This window comes from Zingiber officinale, chromosome 2B (genome assembly GCF_018446385.1).
Source record: "Zingiber officinale cultivar Zhangliang chromosome 2B, Zo_v1.1, whole genome shotgun sequence".
Classification (NCBI taxonomy): Eukaryota; Viridiplantae; Streptophyta; class Magnoliopsida; order Zingiberales; family Zingiberaceae; genus Zingiber; species Zingiber officinale.
In genome coordinates, this window is record NC_055989.1 from 125,230,647 (window position 1) to 125,253,328 (window position 22,682).

At 43.4% G+C, this 22,682-nt stretch overlaps 1 pseudogene; it reads left to right on the plus strand.

Moving 5' to 3' along the window:
• The first annotated feature begins 4,362 nt into the window (after positions 1 to 4,362).
• LOC122048655 overlaps positions 4,363 to 22,682 on the plus strand; it is a 30,913-nt pseudogene continuing 12,593 nt past the window's right edge.

Consider the following 22,682-nt stretch of genomic DNA (forward strand, 5'->3'; position numbering starts at 1 on the left):
TCCGCTCGACTTCCTGTGCTCCTAAGCTCCTGTACACTCGGACACAGGGATCAAATACAACGCAGAACCTAACCAACTTGGTTGATCACATCAAAACTACCATGGGGTCCAACAATCTCCCCCTTTTTGATGTGCATCAACCCAAGTTCAAGTTAGGGACAACATAGACATAAATAGTAATTTTAAAGGTAAATTACTAAACTGACAAGTTAAACATAATTTTTGCAATTAGTAAAATTGCAACACTTTTTATAAAAATAATAACAGAAATTTTAAATTATTTCTAACTCCCCTAAACTTGTACCTAACTCCCCCTAAACTTGTACTTCTGTCTCCCCCTTTGATCACAGCAAAAATGGGGTCTTAAGAATATTCAAGTAAGATTGAAGTTTTTTGAAAATTTTCTAAGTTAAAAATGAATTTTTGAAAAAAAATTGCTAAGTTAAAAAAAAAATTCTAAGTCAAATTTTTGAATTTTCAGAAAAAATTTGCTAAGTCAATAAAAAAAATTTCTAAGTCAAATTAAATTTTTTTAATTTTCACAATCTGACTTTTTAGAATTTTAAAAATATTTAAAAACTTTTAAAGCATTATTTGATTCTAGTTTAATGCTTTTTCAGAAAGTTAATTAAACATTTTCTTTCAATATTTTTAGCTTCCAGGTCGTGGCGAGGCGCTAGGCCTTCTTGGTTATTGGAGCAACAACCACTTCCTTAGACAAAGCTTCCATAAAAAATTTCAATGTTTAATTTTCTCACTGTAAGCTTTTTAATTTTTGAAAAATTAATTAAGCACAGATTTTGGAACCCAATAGAGGTTCCTTCCTACAGGATTATTCAAAAATCTATGGGGTACATAGTTTTTTGGTATTTTTCTAAGTTGACCTTGATGCTTCCTTATATACCAATTTAATTTACCCTAAATTCTTAATTTTGAATTTGGAAATTGATTTAAGCATGCAGCATATTTCAGTTTTTCAATTTCTAATTTCAAATTTTCATTTTCTGATTTTAGATAATCATACATTTCTAACGGGCATGCTCTTGCTAGGTTCAACTTTAGTTCAGCATTCGCTTTTTCTAATTGATCTAACTCTTTAGAAAGAGACTTGATAAATTTGAAAGATTGAGTTGGGGTTAGATTGCGTACCTTACTTACCTGGTATGGTGACGCTCCCCCTTCACTGCTGCTTTCTTCTTCTGAGGTTTCTCCCCCTTCATCGATGCTCATCTCTGAGCTTGAGTCTTCTTCCGGTTGATGGTTCGCCAATAGCGCTAACCCTGAGAATTCTTCGATGTCCGACTCAGAGGTTGACGAATCTGACCAAGTAGCCTTCAGATTCTTGTGTTTGGAGGGTTCTGGCTTCTTGTATTTTGGCTTTTCCCTTTCTTTCTCCTTTCTCTTTAGCTTTGGGCAGTCATCTTTGATGTGCCCCTCTTCGTTGCAGTTATAGTAGCGAACCGTCCTCTTCTTTCGATGATGCCTCTGCGGTTTAAATTTATTAGTACTGAAAAACTTATTGAAGCGTCTTACCAGTAGTGCCGCTTCGGATTCGTCGACCGAGGCTTCGAGTCGAACTGTTCATCTTTGCCTTTAAGACAATATTCTGACTTGTCTTCTCTGCTCCGTTGGGTTCTGAAACTCGAGACTCGTGAAGTTCGAAAGTGGAAAATAATTGTTCTAACGTACTTACCTCGAGGTCCTTAGAGATGTAATACGCATCTACTAAGGAGGCCCACTCTGGAGTTCTCGGGAAGGCATTGAGCGCGTATCGGATAGAATCCCGGTTGGTTACCTCTTCTCCAAGGTTCGTTAGTTGCGTTATCAGCTCCTTGATTCTCGCTTGGAGTTGCGCTACCTTCTCGCCTTGGTTCATCCGGAGGTTCGTTAACTGGTTCCGGAGGATGTCGCGCTTCGCTAGCTTCGCTTCGGAAGTACCTTCGTGAAGCTCCAGGAATTTCTCCCAGAGATCTTTCGCTGAGTCGTAGCTTCCGATCCGATTTACCTCCTGCGGCGGCAACACACTGAGCAGGTGGAACTCTGCCTTTCCGTTGGCGATGAAATCGGCTTGCTCCTTCTTACTCCATGTGTTTTCTTCTTTGTCTTTCGGCGCTGCAAAACCATATTTCATTGTAATAAGAATATCAAAATCCGTTTTAAAAATTATCTCCATTTTGCGCTTCCATGTGGCGAAGTCTCCGTCGAACTTCGGGGGATGGATGTTTGCTCCGGCCATCGTCTTGATCGTAGTGCTTCAGTTGGCGGTTAGTCCTTCTGAGGCGATCAGGCTCTGATACCACTTGTTGGTGCAGCGGAGACCGGCAAGAGGGGGGTGAATTGCTGAAAACAAAAATAAACTATACCCTCCTCGGATTTCAACTCAGAATTTAAATCAGCAATCAAATAACAGCAACTAAATTAATAAAACAGAAAAAGAAATAGGAACAGAAAAGACTCAGAGATTTAACCTGGTTACAACCAAGGAGGTTGTTAATCCAGGACAGTAGAAAAGAGCACAGTAAGAAAAATCTCCTTCTCTGAAAGCGGAGAAGCCTTTTACACTTTTGAAGCTCACTAGTTGCTTAGGAATTGCTTACAAATTGATTGCTTGAGTTGTTATCTAATTCCTAGCTCCAGGGGCCTTTAAATAGCCTCTGAAAATTCTATCCCGAGGGTCCAAGGCGTCTCCAACAAGGTTCAGGCGCCTCCACAGCTCGGTCAGCGGATAGAACTCTATCCGAACGCAAACGGTCATTTTGACCTGTTGAAGGCGCCTCCAATCAGGCTGAAGGCGCCTTCAAGCTGGAGGCGCCTCCAGTCAGGTTGGAGGCGCCTCCAAGCTGGCAGCTCAGCTCTTTTGACTTCGTTTCCAGCTTGTTGCGACTTCCGATGCTCCGATCTTTTGGGTGATTGTGGCCAACCGAAATAGGGCTCACCCGAACCCAATTTCCGGCCTTCCTCGAGCAACCTTCCGTCCTGGCTTAACGTCCCTCGAACGCCGCGCACGCTCTTCACGCCCACCGGAGTACTTTTTTGCAGCTCTCTCGTCCTTCGGACGCACCGAGCCCGTCGGCTCCCTTCCCGTGCCGTCCTTCTCGCTAGCTGCGTCTTCCGCTCGACTTCCTGTGCTCCTAAGCTCATGCACACTCAGACACAGGGATCAAATACAACTCAAGACCTAACCAACTTGGTTGATCACATCAAAACTACCATGGGGTCCAACATATCCCCTCCGACCGGAGGTCTTCTACTATTTCTATTACCCTAAACAGTCCGAGCTGGGCACTTACATGTTCCAGGCTCGGCCCGGTTTAGTTTTCTTTAATAAATTACCCTCTTCCAATAAGCATTGGAAAGAATATTATTTCTACCTCCGTCTTCCCGAGCGGGCCTCCTTCCGAACCCAGTAGCAGATCGGATCGCCAACCTCCCCAGAGCTCAAAAGGTTCAAGACCCGACCGGATTATCTGCATGCTACCAACATGTTAGCCGGTCTGAAGTTTGACATCAATAAGTTCCTACCTGAAGGGGTGATGTACATATTTGGCCTGAGTTCGATCAGGACCCCCCTTCCGAGCGGTTTCGGTAAGAATTTTACTTGTGCATTTGTCTTGATTGCTAACTGATTTTCTCCTTTTTTCCTTTGCAGCGAATATCGTCATGGAGTCCGTGATGGCCGGCATTTTGAAGAGGAAAGCGGCGACGCTTGAGGCCGCGGCTGCCAAAGAGATGGAGGTGCTTGGCATCGAGCCGGTCGGCTCGCATGAAGGAGAGAGCGACACGAATGCGGGGGAGTCGACCGCTCAGGCTTCTCTCCTGGAGCCGGCAGTTGGCGTAACTTCCAGCCGAAGGCCTTCCGCTCGGGAGGAAGGCTCCGCTCAGGAGGAAGAGCGTCCTCTTCGAAAAAAGAGGCCCCGAGCGGAGACACCGCTGCGCTCAGCTACTTCCGCGGTGTAGTCGTCCGAGCGGGCCACCGCCGATTCTCACGGCAAAGCCCCAGCGGTTGAGGCTATTTCGTCCGATCGGACTCCATCCCAACTGGACGCGTATGCGAACCCCCTCGAGGTCGTTCCAGTCAGCGTCCTTCCGCCCGCTCCACGCCGAGTCGAACGCTCGGCCATTTTGTCCCAGATGTCTGCACCGGCCTCCGATCCTTCCCCGGCTTTCGCCCAGACGACTCCCGGTCGGCACCGTACCATCAGGGTTACCCTGCATCTTCCCACCGAAGAGCTACTGCCCGAGTCCGCTCGGCTAACTGCGCCCGAGCACATGATCACAATGAAGGGGCCTCTAGCCGAAATGTGGGCCGACGCTCGGGCACGCGTCGCCATGATTCCACTCAGCAATCTGGCCAACAGCCATATGCAACAGGCTACTGGGGTAAGCGTGTTTTCTCAAGTCCTTTATGCGCTCTTTCCAATCGGCTATTAATGATTTTGTTAATTGCAGAGATGGGTAGAGGAGATCGCGGTCTCCAATCGTCTGGCTATGATGGACGAGGAGCTAAAAAGGTTAAGGAGTTCAGGTGGCGCGCCCTCCCAGGGTCCTTCTTATGCCGAGCTGCAGAAAGAGCTCAAAAAGACCCAAGATCTACTGGCGGCCGAGCAAAAGAAGACCGCCGATCAGGCTTACACTCTGGGAGAACTTGAAAGGCAAGTGAAGACGCTTGAGCGGAAGAAAAACCTCACCACCGAGCGGAAGAAGACGGCAATCTCCGATCTGGAGAAGAAGAATGTCGAGGCTCGGGGCTTGGAGCAAAAAGTCAAGGAGCTGATAGACCAGCTGGCCGGTGAGAAGGCGGCCCGATCGGACGTAGTGACGAAACTTGAGGCTGCCCTGCAAGAACACCAGGCCGCCGCCGACGCCTCCCGAGCGGCCCTCAAAGAATACCAGGAGGCTGAGCCGAGCCGGGTCGCCGCCTTGAGGCAAAATTACATCCGTTCGGTCGAATTCTCCGAAAAAGTCTGCGAACGGATGTACACTGCATTCGAGCTTGCTATGAATGCCACCACGACCTACTTGAAGTCCAAGGGTCATCTTCCCGACTCCGTCCTCATCCCGGCCCAAGACCAGGCGACGCTCCTCAGCACCATCCCGAAGGATCTCTACGATTATCTAGAATAGAAGTTTATATGTAATTCGGTCGCTCGACCAAAAACTATCCTTGTTTTGTAATTCGGCCGCTCGGCCTTAATTTCTTTAATGGTATGCTTTTGTGTGCTTTTTCTTTTGCTAATCAACACGAGTGCTATCCGCTCGGCTCGCCAACTACCGTTGTTCATGTTCCTTCACTTCTCCTCGCTATTCGCTTTTCATCCCACCTTTCTTGTGTTCGAAAGGGGTTTTTTACGAAGTATTTTGTGTAGCCAGTCCGCTCGGCTGAATATATCCTGTTTCGCAAACGGGATTTCCGCCAGATGTTCACGAAGTACCTTTGGTTACTTGGCCGATCGGCCAAACGACTTAAAAGTCGACCTCTATATTGTCTTCTTTCGGCGGGAGGGTTTATAGTCGCCAGCGTGACTCTCGATTTTTAACGTCGGAGCTCGAGGGTCTTTCGGCCAGGGGGTTTATAGTCGCCGGCACGACTCTCGATTTTTAACGTCGGAGCTCGACGGTCTTCCGGCCGGAGGGTTTATAGTCGCCGGCGCGACTCTCGATTTTTAACGTCGGAGCTCGACGGTCTTCCGGCCGGAGGGTTTATAGTCACCAACGCGACTCTCGATTTTTAACGTCGGAGCTCAACGGTCTTCCGGCCGGAGGGTTTATAATCGCCGGCGCGACTCTCGATTTTTAACGTCGGAGCTCGACGGTCTTCCGATTCGTCTGACGATGCCTTATACTTGTGCTAATTTCCCAATTTTTACTCATGCATTTCAAATATACAGCCGAACGGAAAATATACAATATTCATTACATTGGCGCACCTTTCACCCCACCCGGTAAGGTTGGAGGTGGTTCGCGCTCCATGGTCGGTCCAGTTGTCGTCCGTCTTCATCCTCCAGATAATAGGCACCCGAGCGGAGCTTTTCGATGACTTTGAAGGGGCCCGCCCAAGGAGCCTCCAGCTTGCCAACGTCTTCGACCGACTTTACTTTCTTCCACACTAGGTCGCCGACCTGGAACGCTCTGGGGATCACGCGCCGATTGTAATTCTGCTTCATCCTCAGCCGGTACGCCATCAGCCGGACGGACGCCTTGGCTCGCTCTTCGTCAATTAAGTCCAGCTCCATGTTCCTCCGCTTGGCATTGTCATCATCATAGTTCTGGATCCGGACGGACTCTACGCCGACTTCAACTGGGATAACTGCTTCGCCGCCGTACACTAAATGGAATGGCGTGACTCCCGTTCCCTCCTTTGGGATCGTGCGGATAGCCCATAAGACGCCTGGCAGCTCGTCCACCCAACTTCCTCCTATGTGGTCAAGTCGAGCCCGAAGAATTCTGAGTATTTCTCTGTTAGTTACTTTTGCTTGGCCGTTGTTTTGGGGATACACCACGGAAGTAAAGTGTTGTTCGATGCCATAACTTTTGCACCATTCTTCGAGCTGCTTCCCGACGAACTGTCGTCCGTTATCAGATATGAGCCGGCGAGGAATGCCGAACCGACATATTATATGCTGCCAGATAAATTTTTTGACCATTTGCTCGGTGATCTTCGCCAGCGGCTCGGCCTCCACCCATTTGGAAAAGTAGTCGACCGCCACTAGTAGAAACTTCCGCTGACAGGTCGCCATAGGGAACGGACCCACGATATTCATTCCCCATTGATCGAACGGACAGGATACTGTAGACGCTTTCATCTCCTCTGCCGATCGGTGGGAGAAGTTGTAGTACTTCTGGCAGGAGAGGCACGTCGCGACGGTCCGAGCGACGTCTTCTTGCAGTGTTGGCCAGAAGTACCCAGTCAGCAGGATCTTCCTAGCCAGCGATCGTCCGCCCGGATGTCCTCCGCACGATCCTTGGTGCACTTCCTGGAGGATGTACGCCGCATCTTCCGAGCTCACACATTTCAAAAGTGGGCGGGAGAAAGCCTTCTTGTAGAGCTGGTCTCCAACGAGCGTGAACCGACCGACTCTCCTCCTCAATAACTGGGCTTCCTCCCGATCGGAAGGTGTAGCACCCGAGCGGAGAAACTCCATGATGACTATCCTCTAATCGCTCGGAAATGTGAGACCTTCCATCCGGTCGATGTGCGCCACCAAGGATACTTGTTCGATCGGCTGCTGGATGACGACCGGTGATATTGAACTTGCAAGTTTGGCTAACTCATCTGCCGCTTGGTTCTCCGCTCGGGGTATCTTCTGGATAATAACTTCTCTGAAGTGAGCCTTGAGCTTTTCGAAGGCCTCAGCGTAGAGCTTGAGTCGAGCGTTGTTAATCTCAAAAGTGCCTGAGAGCTGCTGAGCGGCCAGCTGGGAGTCTGAATAGAGTGTCACCCGACCGGCGCCTACATGCCGGGCTGCCTGCAAGCCGGCTATGAGGGCCTCGTACTACGCTTCATTATTTGTGGCTTTGTAGTCCAGCCGGACGGATAAGTGCATCCGTTTTTCCTGGGGGGAGAGTAATAGCACACATATCCCGCTCTCGAGCCGAGTAGACGATCCATCCACAAATATTTTCCACATTGCTTCGGGCTCGGAATTTTGCACTTCGGTAACAAAATCTGCCAAGGACTGTGCCTTTATCGCCGATCGGGGTTGATACTGAATGTCAAATTCGCTCAACTCCGTCGTCCATTTGATGAGCCGTCCGGACGCTTCTGGATTCAGCAGTACTCTTCCCAATGGGCTATTCGTCCGGACGATGATTGTATGTGCCAGGAAATAAGGACGAAGTCTCCGAGCGGCGAGGACCAAAGCAAAAGCCAGCTTCTCGAGCCCAGTGTAGCGGGATTCAGCATCTTTTAAAATATGGCTCAAGAAGTACACAGGTTGCTCTTCACCGCTCGTCCTCACTAATGCTGAGCCGACTGCCCACTCGGTTGAAGATAGATAAATACAGAGCGGCTCACCTACAGTTGGCTTGGCTAATACGGGCAAAGAGTTTAGGTATGTCTTCAGCTCTTCAAACGCCCGATCGCATTCCTCGTCCCAATGGAACTTAGTAGCTTTGCGCAGGATCTTGAAAAAAGGGAGGCTCCGATCGGCAGTCTTGGCGATGAATCTTGACAACGCGGTTATTCGACCGGTCAGGCGTTGTACTTCCCTTAGATTTCTTGGGGGCGGCATATCTTGCAACACTTTTACCTTGCTGGGATTTGCCTCTATGCCCCACTCGGTCATTATGTAGCCCAAGAAACGCCCGCCTTTTGCACCGAACAGACATTTCTGAGGATTCAGCTTGACTCCATACTTCCTCAGCGTTCGGAAGGTCTCCTCCATGTCCGCAAAAAGATCAGCCGATCGGACGGACTTGACGAGAATATCATCCACGTACACTTCTAAATTGCGTCCGATCTGCTCTTTGAATACTTTGTTCATCAAACGCTGATAAGTTGCTCCCGCGTTCTTCAGTCCGAACGGCATTACATTGTAATAGTAAGTGCTGTCGGCCGTGACGAAGCTGACCTTCTCTTGATCTTCTTGGGCGAGCGGCACTTGATGGTAGCCCTGATAGGCGTCTAGCATGCATATCAGCTCGCAGCCGGCTGTGGAGTCCACCAGTTGATAAATCCGGGGCAGAGGGTAAAAATCCTTTGGGCATGCTTTGTTGAGATCCCTAAAGTCGATGCAAACCCTCCACTTGTTGCCCGGCTTGGAGACTAGCACTACATTTGCAAGCCAGCTCGGGAACCGGACCTCCCTTATATGGCCGGCCTCCAGGAGCTTTTCGACTTCCGCTCGGATGATGGCGTTTTGTTCGGCGCTGAAGTCCCTCTTCCTTTGCTTCACCGGCCAAGCGTCCGGTCGGACGTGAAGCTCATGCTGTGCGATACTTGGCGAGATTCCCGGCAGCTCGTGCGTCGACCAAACGAAGACATCACAGTTTCTCTGGAGACATTTAATCACCTCCTTTTTCTGGCTTGCCTCCAGATCGGCCGCAATAAATGTGGTGGCCTCTGATCGGGTGGGGTGAATCTGCACTTCCTCTTTTTCTTCATAAACCAAAGAGGGTGGTTTTTCGGTAATGGCGTTCACCTCGATCCGCGGCGTCTTCTGAGCGGAATTAGCTTCTGCTCGGACCATTTTGACGTAGCATCGCCGAGCCGCCAGTTGGTCTCTCGCACTTCTCCGACTTTATCCTCAACAGGGAACTTAATTTTTTGGTAGAAGGTGCAGACGGCCGCTCGGAACTCACTGAGTGCCGGTTGCCCTAAGAAGACATTGTATGCAGAGGGAGCGTCGACCACGACGAAGTTTGCAGTCCGCGCCCTTCTGAGCGGCTCTTCTCCCAGCGAAATAGCCAGTCGGACCTGTCCGACCGGCAGAACTTCATTGCCCGTAAACCCGTAGAGGGGGGTTGTCATGGGCAGCAGCTCGGCTCGATCGATTTGCAGTTGGTCGAAGGCCTTTTTGAAGATAATGTTGACCGAGCTGCCTGTATCGATAAAAATGCGGTGAATTGTATAGTTAGCTATTACCGCTTTGATGAGGAGGGCGTCATCATGTGGCACTTCAACTCCCTCAAGGTCCCTGGCCCGAAGCTGATTTCAGGCCCGCTCGCCCGTTCTTGACTGCAGCCGGCCGCATGAATCTGGAGCTGCCGGACGCTCGCCTTCCTTGCTCTGTTGGAGTCACCTCCGGTCGGCCCACCAGCTATTATGTTGATTTCGCCGCGAGACGTGTTGCTTCTATTTTCTTCCTCCCGTGCGGACGACCTAGGCCGCTCCTTAGCTACCCGGGAATTGTCCTCATGCCTCTGAGGATGATACTGCTCGGGCGACCGTCGTCGATCGGCTTCACGGTGTCGTTGTCGCCTGTCGGATGATGGTGATCGACGGTGGCCACCCCGGGGAACGGGGTGGGCGATCAGGGGAAGGCTTCGGCAATCTCTTGTGTTATGCGTGTCCGTCCGGTGGAACGAGCAAAACATCGGGGTCCATATCTTCTTTTTTGGTTTGGGCCGCTCGATAACTACCTCTTGAACGACGTGGGACCTTACGTGGTGAGGGCGGACTGCTTCAGCTCGAGGTCCTCTGGGCGGCTGGTGGCCAGCGAGCGGCTTCCGCTCGGCGGGGGCTGGCCGCTCGGTTGGAGCTTCTTTTCTTCGGGCCACCTAGGCTTCCTCCACATTAATGTATTCATTGGCCCGGTGTAACATATGATCGTAGTCTCGGGGCGGCTTCCGAATGAGTGAGCGGAAGAAGTCACCGTCCATGAGGCCTTGTGTGAACGCATTCATCATCGTCTCTGAGGTGGCCGTTGGAATATCCATGACCACCCGGTTGAACCGCTGGATGTAAGCTCGGAGCGGCTCCCTGGGCTCTTGTTTGATGGCAAACAGACTGACACTGGTCTTCTGATAACGCCGACTGCTTGCAAAATGGTGGAGGAAGGCCGTGAGGAACTCCTTGAAATTTGTAATGGATCCGTCCGGCAACCTCCGAAACCACCGTTGCGCCGATCCCGAGAGGGTTGTGAGGAACACCCGACACTTTACTCCATCTGTGTATTGATGTAGGGTAGCTGTGTTGTCGAACTTACCCAGATGGTCGTCCGGGTCGGTGGTTCCGTTGTATTCCCCGATCGCCGGTGGAACATAATTCTTTGACAGAGGGTCCCGTAGGATAACCTCTGAAAATTGCCGGTTGATCCGTTCGGGGGATGCGTCCGTTCGGGGAGCCTTGCCTTTTCTGTTGTCTCGTCTGAGCGCCTCGTCGGACGAAGATCCTCGGTCACGGTAAACTGTTGAGGCTTCAGGAGGCGTACGAAATAGGGCCCGATGAAATGGAACTGTTGCCGGTGGTGCTTCCGCTCGGCCTCCCGACGCGGACGTCGCTTGTTGCTCCATCCGCTCGGCTTGCGCCTTCTGTTTCTGTTGTTCCACAAGCTTAGCTGCTCTTGCCTCGATCAGAGCGTCGAGCTCCTCCGTGGAAAGCATCACCGTATGCGGTCGTCCAGCTTCGTCCATTGCTTCCGCTCGGATGCAGGTGTGTTCCCACAGACGGCGCCAATTTGATCCTGTCCAAACGTTGAATCAACGGATGCTGGGCACGTGGCGCTCTCCGAACTGATGACGTGGATCTCCGGCCGGTCGTAGGGGTCTCCGGCGAACCTGCGAGGAAGTTGGGCCGGGAAGGGGTTCCCGGCGACGACCCTCCGACGCTCAAGTCAGACAAGAGAAAACTAGGAAGTGACTTCGAATATCGGAGAATGCGTACATCCGACGAAGTGTGAGGACCCTTATATAGAGTTGTGAAGAGGCTTATGCACACATACCGAGGTGAATACGTGTCCTCTTACCATACCTCAGTATGGACTTGTCAGAGGAGCTTGTCTGACACCATACTGCTACAGTCCGAGCACTTCTCTGATGGGACAACAGAACCTTCTGTCGTAAGGTTCAGTGTATGCATTGATCGTTGGACATGCATGTTGTCAGAAGATGTTTCTCGATGTTTCCATTGTCCTTTTGTCTCTTCTGTTCCCGCACCGAGCGTCCGGCCGCTCGGCAGTCCCATCACGTCCGACCGGACGTAGGTACTGATCCGCTCGGGAGATTCCAGGTCGTGTGCTCGGATAAAACTGTTCACAGCATTACTGCTTTATGCCTCGGCCGAGCAGGCTACCCGCTCGGCCCGGCGACCTTATTCACCATGAGCGTAGGAGACCCGACTCCCCGTCGGGTTGTCTTTGATTCCGCTTAAACTCCGTTCGGCCGGTCTGTCCCCCCTTTCTGGTCGGCCGTTTGACCTTTGACCTCCATGTGGCATTGACTCCCCTCAAAGGGGGTCCCGCGTCCGTACCGCCGGATCATATATAATGTTTATAAGAACATTTTTTTAATAAATGTCATCGAGAAAATGGCATGATAAACTTTTTTTCTTGTAATGTCCCCCATTTCTTGGGGAGGGTTTTCTCTCTAGGAGGAATCCTAGAGCCTTCACTTCGTCGATCTGTCCACCTCCGGAGCAAGGAAGCATTTCAAAGACACCGATAATCTCCTCGAAAAAAGCATTTTTCTTCTCTATCTAATATTTTGAATGTAAGAATGCTTTATTTTGTGTCTTTAGTTGTAAATCCTTCGCAATGGAGAAGATCTCCTATTCTTAGGATGTAGGAAGTAATTGTAATGTGATTGTTGATGTAAACACTTTGTATTTCGTAATTTCATATCTCATGAATTTTGTGCGCCTAGTTCATGTTTGATTAAATGTTTGTGTGAACTTTAATTATGAATATGTGTTATTTAATTAAACAATTATATTGATTGATCACCTTGTAGAAGGTATCACTACAACAAAACCGCACAAAGACAACATCACAAAGATAACAATTTTAGGAAAAACTATTATAAATTTGGTAAACGACAACGATTTTTGACAAAACCGTTGTATTTGATGCAACGGTTACTCCAAAAGAACCATTGTAACAATAGTTAGGACAACGGTTAAATGAACTGCTGTAAAAGAAAATATTTTCTCAAGGCTTGGCACAATGGTGCATAAACCATTGTCGTTGTGATAATAAGACAACGGTAAAAATCGTTGTCTATAAAATTATTAACGTTGTATTTTTTCCCCTCCTTAAAACTCATGCATCGGGAACACACACAAAAAAAAACCCTAAACATTGCATCTATTTAATTTTTGTGCACAACAATCACCGCCCGCATCCCTTTCAAGTAAATATGCCAAAAGGGTTGCTTAGTGTACACTTGCCATTGTATGCCTAACCAGTGGTTATTTCTTTGCCAGTACAAGTAAGGTTCTTTTCCTTTGTTATTATTTGTTGTCTGTTGGTAACTATTTGATTCTTTTCTATATTTTGTTCATTCTTGAGTGCTCACCTTGGCTTAACCATAATTGTTGTCCTTTATATTCTTATTTGGTGACAACTAAATTTGTTTAATTTCATTGTTCCTTATCTCTATGTAATTAGCTTCTCTCATTATCTTAATTACTTCTTTTAGGTTTTCTTCCTAGTAACTTCTTCATGTATGTTGTTACTCTTTCATCAGCTCTTTTTCTTCTTCAAAAGCATGCAATGGTTTTTACTTTAGTTGTTGTTGGAGTGATCATAGGCTAGCCATTCTCTATTTTAGTTTTTCTTCTAGTTACTTTCTTTTCATTGACAAAGGGAGGCTTCAGAAGAGTATTTTTATTAGGGCTATTAACCTCTTTACTTATTCTTGTAAGGACATAACAACATTTATTAGTAGTTCAACAATCTCTAACATTGGCCATGAGTTTATTTTTTTTTGGGAAAATTTTTTTGGCAAGCTATTTCATTGTTTGATGATTTGTATTGCTACAGAAGATGAGCATCCTTAGTATTTAATCTGTTGAAATATAATGTTTTTGGAGGTGGTCAGAGTAACTTATATAGAATTGAAGGATTCTCATTTTACTTCAGGAACATATTTAACAACTTCAATATCTGTTTTATTCTTTCATTACTTTCCATGCCATTTGTCCCTGTTGTGAGGAGGAAATATGACCCTGAACTGTTGATTGTGGTCTCTCCCGTGTATATTTGGCTGGCTTTCATATCATTACAGCCTCACAATGAAGAAAGGTATTGTTCATGAAGATTGATTACTTTGTTGATCTCATTAGAAAATTGATTCTCTATAAAGCTAAACATTTAAGAATTCCTTTGGTCTTAAACAAGTTTAGAATGATTTCGCTTAAGCCATTTTATACTCCATTCTAATTTTCTCTCAGTTAAACTAGATCATCTCATTTCAACTACTTGTTCTCCTTTTCTTAAATGTTTATCTAGGTTTAGAAATAATTTGTCCTTAGTTGTATATGATACTTACTCTCTTGTCTAACATCGCATACATATCTTCATCGAGATATGTAAGCAAATTATAAATGCACATCTTAATTTAGGTCTTATGCTAGGCTAATTTGTTGTGTCGTCACAAATTTCTCTATCCAATATATCCGCTTATCGACATCGCAACAACTGCTATCATTGATAGTTTCCTGGATCTTTTGTTGTGTCTTATTTGCATCATAGCAACTGCTACCATTGATAGTTTTCCCGGATCTTTTCCGCAACAAGTATGTAGTGGAAGACTCATTGATTGTTATGGTATGTTCTTACTTTCATAATATGGTCCATTGTTTAAGCAAGTAACTATACTATGTTTGATTTCTCCTTGTCTATCTACACAGATTGCTAAGGGACTAAGACCCATTTTTCTTGGCCTCTGATTGTGTGCATCCCATAGCTGCACGTTCTCTATATAATGGTTACTTTGCGCCTTTGGAAATATATAAACACTTGGGCCATCACGATGTTATTGGAAATGGTAAGCTTTTTTTTTTTTTTTTGAACTAGAATTATCCTATTTGTAGTAAATTCAATATCAAGTTTTAAGATGCAACATCTCTACCTGTTCTTTTCGAATGATCAGCATTACTTTTCCATCGTTCTTATGTACCTTTGATAGTGTTTAGAGTAAAAGGAAACAAACATGAAAATAATTCTACATAATTGATGCTTAAGGTGATCAAAGTGTCACTTCATTCTCAAATTTTGTTTTGAAAGTCTCGTTGATTACGCATATTGTTTGATTAGATTATAATTTTAAATTTGATGGAATTGCCTTTATGCACAAAGACTCTGCTTTGGATCAGAAGTGAATGGCATTGTTATCCTTCTTCAATTTTTGTGCCTTCGTACATTAAGGAAGTTCAATGGATAGATGAAGAATTTAGGGGTCTTCTCCCATTTCCATTTAATTCAAGTTTGGGAGGCATGGCAGCTTCCCCACCTCATTTCAATGACAAGAACAAGGCTTCCTATGGCCAATATATAATCTATCAGTTGTGTCTATTAATGGGATTTTTCAATGTCTTGCTTACCACGCTAATCTTACTCGTGTCTAGATTTGCAGCTTCGAGACATCAAACTCTGCACCTTCTATGTGGATCTAGATTTGACCAAACATCCAACTCGAGGAAGTGACTTATCAACATGGGAGGTAGACGTACCTTCTTTAGTTCCACTTTTAACCAAATATCCCCATAAAGATTCATTTGTGTGTTCTTAACAGATCTGTTCCTACAACGTTGTTATCTATGATTAGCATTTATTCTATTAAATGTGATTTATACACTTGTAATTATTTTGGTGATGTTAGAATTCTGTTAAACTAGATTATGACCTTTGCAGAGAATTTATTGGTAACCATGGACCTTGTGAAGATAGCATATTTTGGCCTTGCTCGTGAAGTTCATTCGAAGTCACCATTCATAGAATATGTTTCAACACGTTGGTAAGCATGTTTGTGACAAGCACTTGTGATCTTATATTTTTTAATTTCACGTGCTTTGGTTGTGGTGATGTCGTAGGCATTGAGCTCCGGAAGTTTTGCTTCAATCTTCTATTTACAGTTCTGCAATTAGTTAGTGAACTGATCCAAGATATGCATATAATCAACTTTATTTTTATATGAAATTATTATATTATTCAAATGTCAGATATGTGGGCAATGGGAGATATCATGGTTGAATTTTTCACACTTCTCCTTTTTCTTGGATTGAGGTTCTCGTCAAATTGGTATATGTTCTTCGTTAACTATAAAACTTATAATTTCTTCTATCATATTACTATAAAGGGATATTGTAGACCCTTTGTTGACTAGCTATTTACACATTGTTTTTTTGCTAAATGACTGATGCTTTAGGTGAATTTGAACTTTCTATAGAGGTTAAGCAGTTTTAAGTGTCAAGCTAAATTGATGGAACCTTGAATTTCATTGTTTGATGTCTCACCCCTCTACCAGCTAATTTATTTGGACTACAATTTTTAGTGAGGCAAATGAGTTATTAAAAATATGCAATGTTATTATATCTCCAAATAGCTACTCTTAGTCAGAAGGACTACAACTTGCAGAAGCAATGAAATATCAGTTCCCATAGGTGTGTTTGTTGCTCTGTAAATTTATTTTTCCCCACTCCAAATGCCTTTTCTATACAACTGATTTATTAGGATCACTGGGTTCTCATTCTTTTGAGATTTTTTTTTTACCATTTATCAATTGGTTTGCACATGTGAATTGCAAACTTGAGATACTAACATAACCTATCTTTGGCGGCAACATGGTTGTTGTCTTGTTGCTTCTTTGATGATCTTAGGTTTTGTGTCCAGATATGGAAAACATTTGTTTTATGTTTTGCTTTCTTTGTGTTTTGATTCAAATTGAGGAATATTGTTTATATCCTATGAAAGCTTGAATAAATTTTTGATAATGTCTTATTTAGACTACCTTAATTAGCTTGCTGGTATCCCTCTTTTCGTGCTGATTCCAACAGCCAGCAAGGATGCAGTTGATCTTATCTCGGCAAGTCACAAAATGAATACTTCTGCTCTCATTGTTTTGATCGCCTTGTTGCATTCTAATATCTTCACTTATTTGGCAGTCACTTTGTTCGTGGGACTCCACTAAAAGACCCTTTGCACTGGAGTTTCTTCATCATTTTGTCTTCTAGGTAATGTATTGCATAGTGATCCTTGTTAAATATGATTTGTAGAACCGAATATTTTGAGAAACAATAAGATTTATTATGTTCATGCTATTTGTCAACTACTTGCAGCCTTGCTTTCACATCCCACCATTACCTCAGTTGAAACCAGAGGGAGTGCACAAAACACCTTCATTAGTTTAAGTCTCCAATAATTTTATTTTTATTAACTTCAATTATTCTCTAATCTTTTAATATTAAGCATCCATTAAAGGTGTGTTGGTGTCAAAAAGTGCTAGAGTACAAGGCTTGCAAGAAACTTTCCATCTCATGGTAGAAATGAGTTTTCAAGGATAGGTGGCCTTTATTGTCCTATCTGTTTATACTTTCTTAGTTTTTATAAAATAAATATTCTATAATTTATTTTATTTTCTGACTTGTAGGTGTGCAAAGAAAGATGGAGATGAATCATTAGATAGTTTATAGTTAATTTAATTTTTTTGTGTGAAAACTTGTTTAGTTGTCTTATCGCCTATTATTTGGTATAATTGCAGGACTGCCGGAAGGATAGAACAATTGAGAATGATGTTAAATCATATAACCATCAGATAACTATTGGTGCAGGAAGTACTAGACGATTGAACTTGTGTTTTGATAATAGTAAAGGGGTTCAAAATTAAGTTGTCTTGTTGTCTAACAAGTTGAACTGAGTGTGCAGAAAAGTCCTAAATGATCTTAGGCAAAAGAAAGTCTGAGCTATAGTTAGGCAACGAAGTCCTAGTTCGGATGACTGGGCAAAGTCTTGGCAGGTCGAGGACGTCAGGCGAAATCCTAGGGTCATGGATTCTATGTGGAAGTCCTGGGGGTCACGAACACCAGTTGAAAGACTGAACTGGTCAGGGATCAGACGTCCAGCGGAAAAAGTCTTGAGGTCTCGGATGCTCAGTAAAAGTCCAGACGATCTGGAGGACCAGTCTGACAAAATGTAAACTCTCCTGAGAGGAGTAGATGAGGACATGTTCTCCGAAAAGGGAACAGTAGGTGTTAGTCCAACCTAGAGTTTCAGCGAAACTCAAAGTCAGGACAAGACAATCAGGAGGTTGTCGAAGTTACTTTTTATATATTACTTGCCTATTATTCTAACTCTATTTTGCAAGATACTAATAATTTTGAAGGTTCAAATTTTGCACTATTTGATCAACTGAATGTCAGGATCGGTCAACTGAACCCTCAAGCTAAAAGATCAGATAAGTAACAACTTAATCAGGTTCAACCAAGGTATCAGTCGACCAAACCTCAGATTCAGTCCATCGAACGGTGGATAAGTAGTGACTTGATCGAACCAAATAAGGCAGCGAGGACAGCGGGATTGGTCTATCGAACGATGGGATCGGTGGACTGAACAAAGGTTTTATCTGAAGCGACAGAATTTGGATTGGAAGTGGGGTAGATTTAGAAGGTTCGGTTGACCGATCATAGAGGATCAGTCGACCGATCAACATCGAGTCAAATACTGATCCCGAGATCAGTGGATCTGGATCAAGTCTAGCTCGGCTATAAAATGGGGTTCTACCAGTAGCTTCGGGATAGAAATTGACACTTCATTCTTCACAATCTTTCTCATGTGCGCTGCACTAATGATGATCCTGCAACTTTGACAACCCAGAGCACAACCCTCCAGATCCTTAAAGTTATCGGTATAACTTTCAATTGTAGTGCTTAAATTAAAAATCTATTGTACTCCTCTTTGTAAAGAATTTTTGATACTATAGTGATTGCCCAACATAAGTGATCAACGATCGCGGACCCTAGAGTAGGAGTCGTCACAGGCTCTAAACCAAGTAAACCAAAAGTGTAATAAATAGATTTAATATATTTGTCTTTATTTTTTTTTTAAGTAAACTGTAAAATCTATAAATTCAATATCAAAACTATTATTTTTCCATTTAAAAGTTGGTTCACGATCTTACTAACGAACATATTTACGAGCTAACAAGCCGAGTATTATAAAGCTTCTGCTTGGTTTGTTTATCTTAACAAGCCTCATTAAACGAGCTCAAATGAGCTTTTATCGAATCAAGCTTCGAATAGCTTATGAGTGGCTTGATTCATTTACACCCCTAGTTTTGCTACACGTTTGTATATATGCTTGTAAGAAGTGATCATTGGAAATAGGATAATATATATACAATGGTTTATTGTATAGATGTTTATAGATAACGGTTTATTGTCCTATAGTGTGTTGAGAAATAATAATGGTTAAATGGTTAAAATGATAATATTTCAATACGAATGACAACGGTTAAAGTCTAAGACCCCAAAAAAATTTGTGGTAAATCAAGGTATTGATAAAGATAGGTCATTCAAAGACAACGGTTATAAACTGTTGTCTTATCACTTAAAACACAATGGTAAAAAACCGTTGTCAAAAATCGTTGTAAATCAACGCATTGAGAAAAATATGACACTCAAAGACAACGGTTATAAGCTGTTGTAATTTCACTTGAAACACCACGATGAAAAACCGTTGTAAAAGGCCCAAAAAATCTATTGTAAATTGACACGTTGAGAAAGATAAAGCCCTTAAAAGACAAAGGTAAAAAACCATCGTCTTTTCCTTAAAACAACAACGGTTAAAAATAGTTATCTTTTGAGGGTTCTATCTTTCTCAACGCGTCAATTAATAGAGGAATTTTGGGACATTTAACAACGGTTTTTCACCATTATCTTTCTGTAGTTTTGTTGTAGTGTATGCTTGAGATCATAAGACCAGGGGACTCTCATATGATAGGGGGTATCCCTTTAACCGGACATCTTGAGTATTGCCTTGAAATGGAGACCAATTCTCTACAAGGGATGGTTTAATATCTTAATGGGTTTCTCTCTATCTAGTGTTAAGAAGTGATTTGTGTAATCTAGAGATGCATGACCGGGGGGGGGGTGGGGGGGGGGCCCTCATGTGACGAGTATACCATTAATCACACTCTCTAAGTTACCTTCTCCACTTAGTGGCATTAGATACCCATGGGGGGGAAACATTCTGGTGCACCATCTCAAGAGGATATCACTGGTACATAGTTAGGATCCCTACAAGTTCATACACATTGAGGGTAGGATATAACCAAGACATAGCTCATTAACTAGTATTGCAATGAAACCGAACTCCTAGAATTATTCCCCCAATCACTCTCTCTCCCTCTTAGTGCACTTCCTCTCTCTCTTCCTTTCTCTCTCTTTCTCTCTGTCAATCTCACTTGCTCTCTTGTGCTCGTGACCTCAACCAACCTTCGAATGTCTAGATAATTTGTCAAGTGAAATCAACTAGTACTTAATCAATAGTCCTTGTGGATCGATATTTTTATTTTATTTTTATTTTTATTTTTTATGAAAAGGTAAATAAGATATCACCAAAAACACATACAGACAAATGATAAGGTCGGTCCCAATCTCATCATGTTTGAACAAATGTCAAATCAGTGTGGGTACTCGTCATACCATCTAGCTAGATGGTGTCATACTCGAAGGCAGAGCACTGCTAAAATGGGCTAGTGTATGCGCAGGTACACCAACCTACATCCCTGTCCACCATGGTCCAATGACAACCCTTCACACATACAACTACGATATACAACACATCACTGTCACTAATGTACTGCTATCATCGTCGCTGCGATCCCGACTATCTATGGCTGCTCCTCCTAATGGTCACTGGTCCTAGTCCTCCTCCACACCGGTGGCCTCCAAGAAAACTGGCAGCCATCATCAAAGAACCCCTGAATCTGAAAGAGGGCAGCACATTGATAGCCAAGCTCATCGCCTACACAATCTGAACAATACAATCCAAATGGGAACTCCACCACCAATCGGTTCTTGCTTCGGCTAGGTCACTATCACCGCCAAAGGGGCATAACTCTGACCAATGAAGGTCTGGTCCCATGTAGAAAATGCTGAGGTAAAGCTCAGGATCAATATTATTATTACTTCACGATGTAATAGGACACTTGCAGTTTCACATTAATCAGCTAGGCCCATGTTAAATCTTGAGTTCAACATGTCTTTGATAGATTTGATTATCTTATCATTACTCTCAATAATAAGTATATCATTTATATATAGGCACAAAATAACATAGTCATTTTCTGTGGCTTTTATGTAGACATATTTATCATCTTCATTAATTTTAAATTCATATTCATTCATGGTATTATAAAATTTCTCATGCCACTACTTTGGTACTTGTTTCAAGCCATATAATTATTTCACCAATCTACAAACTATATTTTCCTATCATGGGACAGAAAATCTTTCAGGTTGCTCCATGTAGATTTCCTCTTCTAAATTTTCATTTAGAAAGGTTATCTTTACAACTATTTGATGTATTTTCAAATTCTATAAAGCAACAGTAGTCAACAATACTCTAATGGAAGTTATTTTAGGCACTAGAGAATACGTATCAAAGTAATCAAGGCCTTCTCATTATCGATAATCTTCAATTACCAATTTGACCTTATAAATATCAATCGTACCATCTGATTTCATTTTCTTCTTGAAGATCAACTTGCAACCTAGTGATTTACTTCTCGGAGGAAGATCCACAAGTTCCCAAGTGTGATTTTGCAAGATAGAATTTATCTCATATGCAATTATCTCTTTCTAGTAAAGTTGACGGACTCAGTGCATTCGAGGGACGAGGAGATGTGGAAGAGTACCCTGGTTGACAAGAAGGACATGTGCAACTTATCCGACGGATGAAAAGCTGGGGAGGAAGCCTACTCGAGGAGAAGGTAAAAGTTGGGTTCGGGTGACCTCAACTCTAGATGACCGGAGCATCACCCAAGCGAGTGTGAGGAAAAGGATGGTCAATATTGTAATTGACCATTTGGATAAACAGTGCTTCGGGCGCCTCAAAGTGGATTGGAGGTGCCTCGAGCACCGATAGTATTTCTGGAGATTTCGAGACCTGAGGCACCTTTGATGGCCCTAAGGTACATCAGATGAATAGTACCTAAGGCATTTCGGCTATTTGGAGGCGCCTCAAATGAACAGTAGCCAAGGTGCCTTCATTTGAGCATAGTCGTTGGTTGACCGTTAAGTAGTGGATAAAACTTTATCCAATTGGAGGCACCTCCAATTGTTTCGTGGCGCCTCCAATGCCATGTCAGCAAATAGTAACTTTTCTAGAGCACTATAAATGCCAATCTAAAGCTATGGTTCACAACATCATTCACTGTATCAATCTTCTTAACTATTTCTGAGCTTTTAAAGATTGTAAGAGGCTACTCCACCTTCATGAAAGAGTTATTTTTAGTGGAATTTTTCATTGTCTTGGATTAACAACCTCCCTAGTTATAATCAAGTAAAAAAAATCCTTAGTCCTATTAATTTATTTCTTTTATTTTATGCAAATTATTTGTTAATTGTACATCATTGCTAGAGTAAAAGTAAGAGAAATTTGTCTAACTTATTTTTCATGACTATTCACTCCCCTCTAGCCGACCGCCAACGGTCCAACAGATTGTACTAAGATACTTAGAACTAATGAGATGATAAGGACACTTAAATTAAAAATATTTTTAAAAAACCTTTAAAATTTATAGATTATTTTTCAAAAACCTTTTTCCAAAATAGTGATTCAACATAGTAATGTTTTAATGGAATTCATGCTTGATTGAGTACACTTATAAATAGTTTCCAAAAATTTATATAACTTTGAAAATTGGTTGACCGACACTTGACATAGACTCTATAGGTCAGCAATAAGTCCCCTAGACACTTCGGTACAGTTCCTTATGGCTAACAAAGGTAATCAGGAGGTGTCAGGTTAAGGGGAGGTAACTTTAAAAGATTACTCAAATATTTTTTTAAATGTCTTTAAAAAATCTTTGCTACTTTAAAAAATAGTTTGAAAATACTTTGAAAAATCATTTGAAAAACTACTTCAAAAATTCTTTGAGAAATCATTTGAAAAACTACTTTCATTCATATTTTGAAAAATATAATTTAATTGTTCTTTTGATTTTAATAATCTCTAAGACACGCAGGTAGTTTTCTTTGTAGTTAATAAAGATTTCTAAGGGTGTGTCAGGTTAAAGGGAGCCCT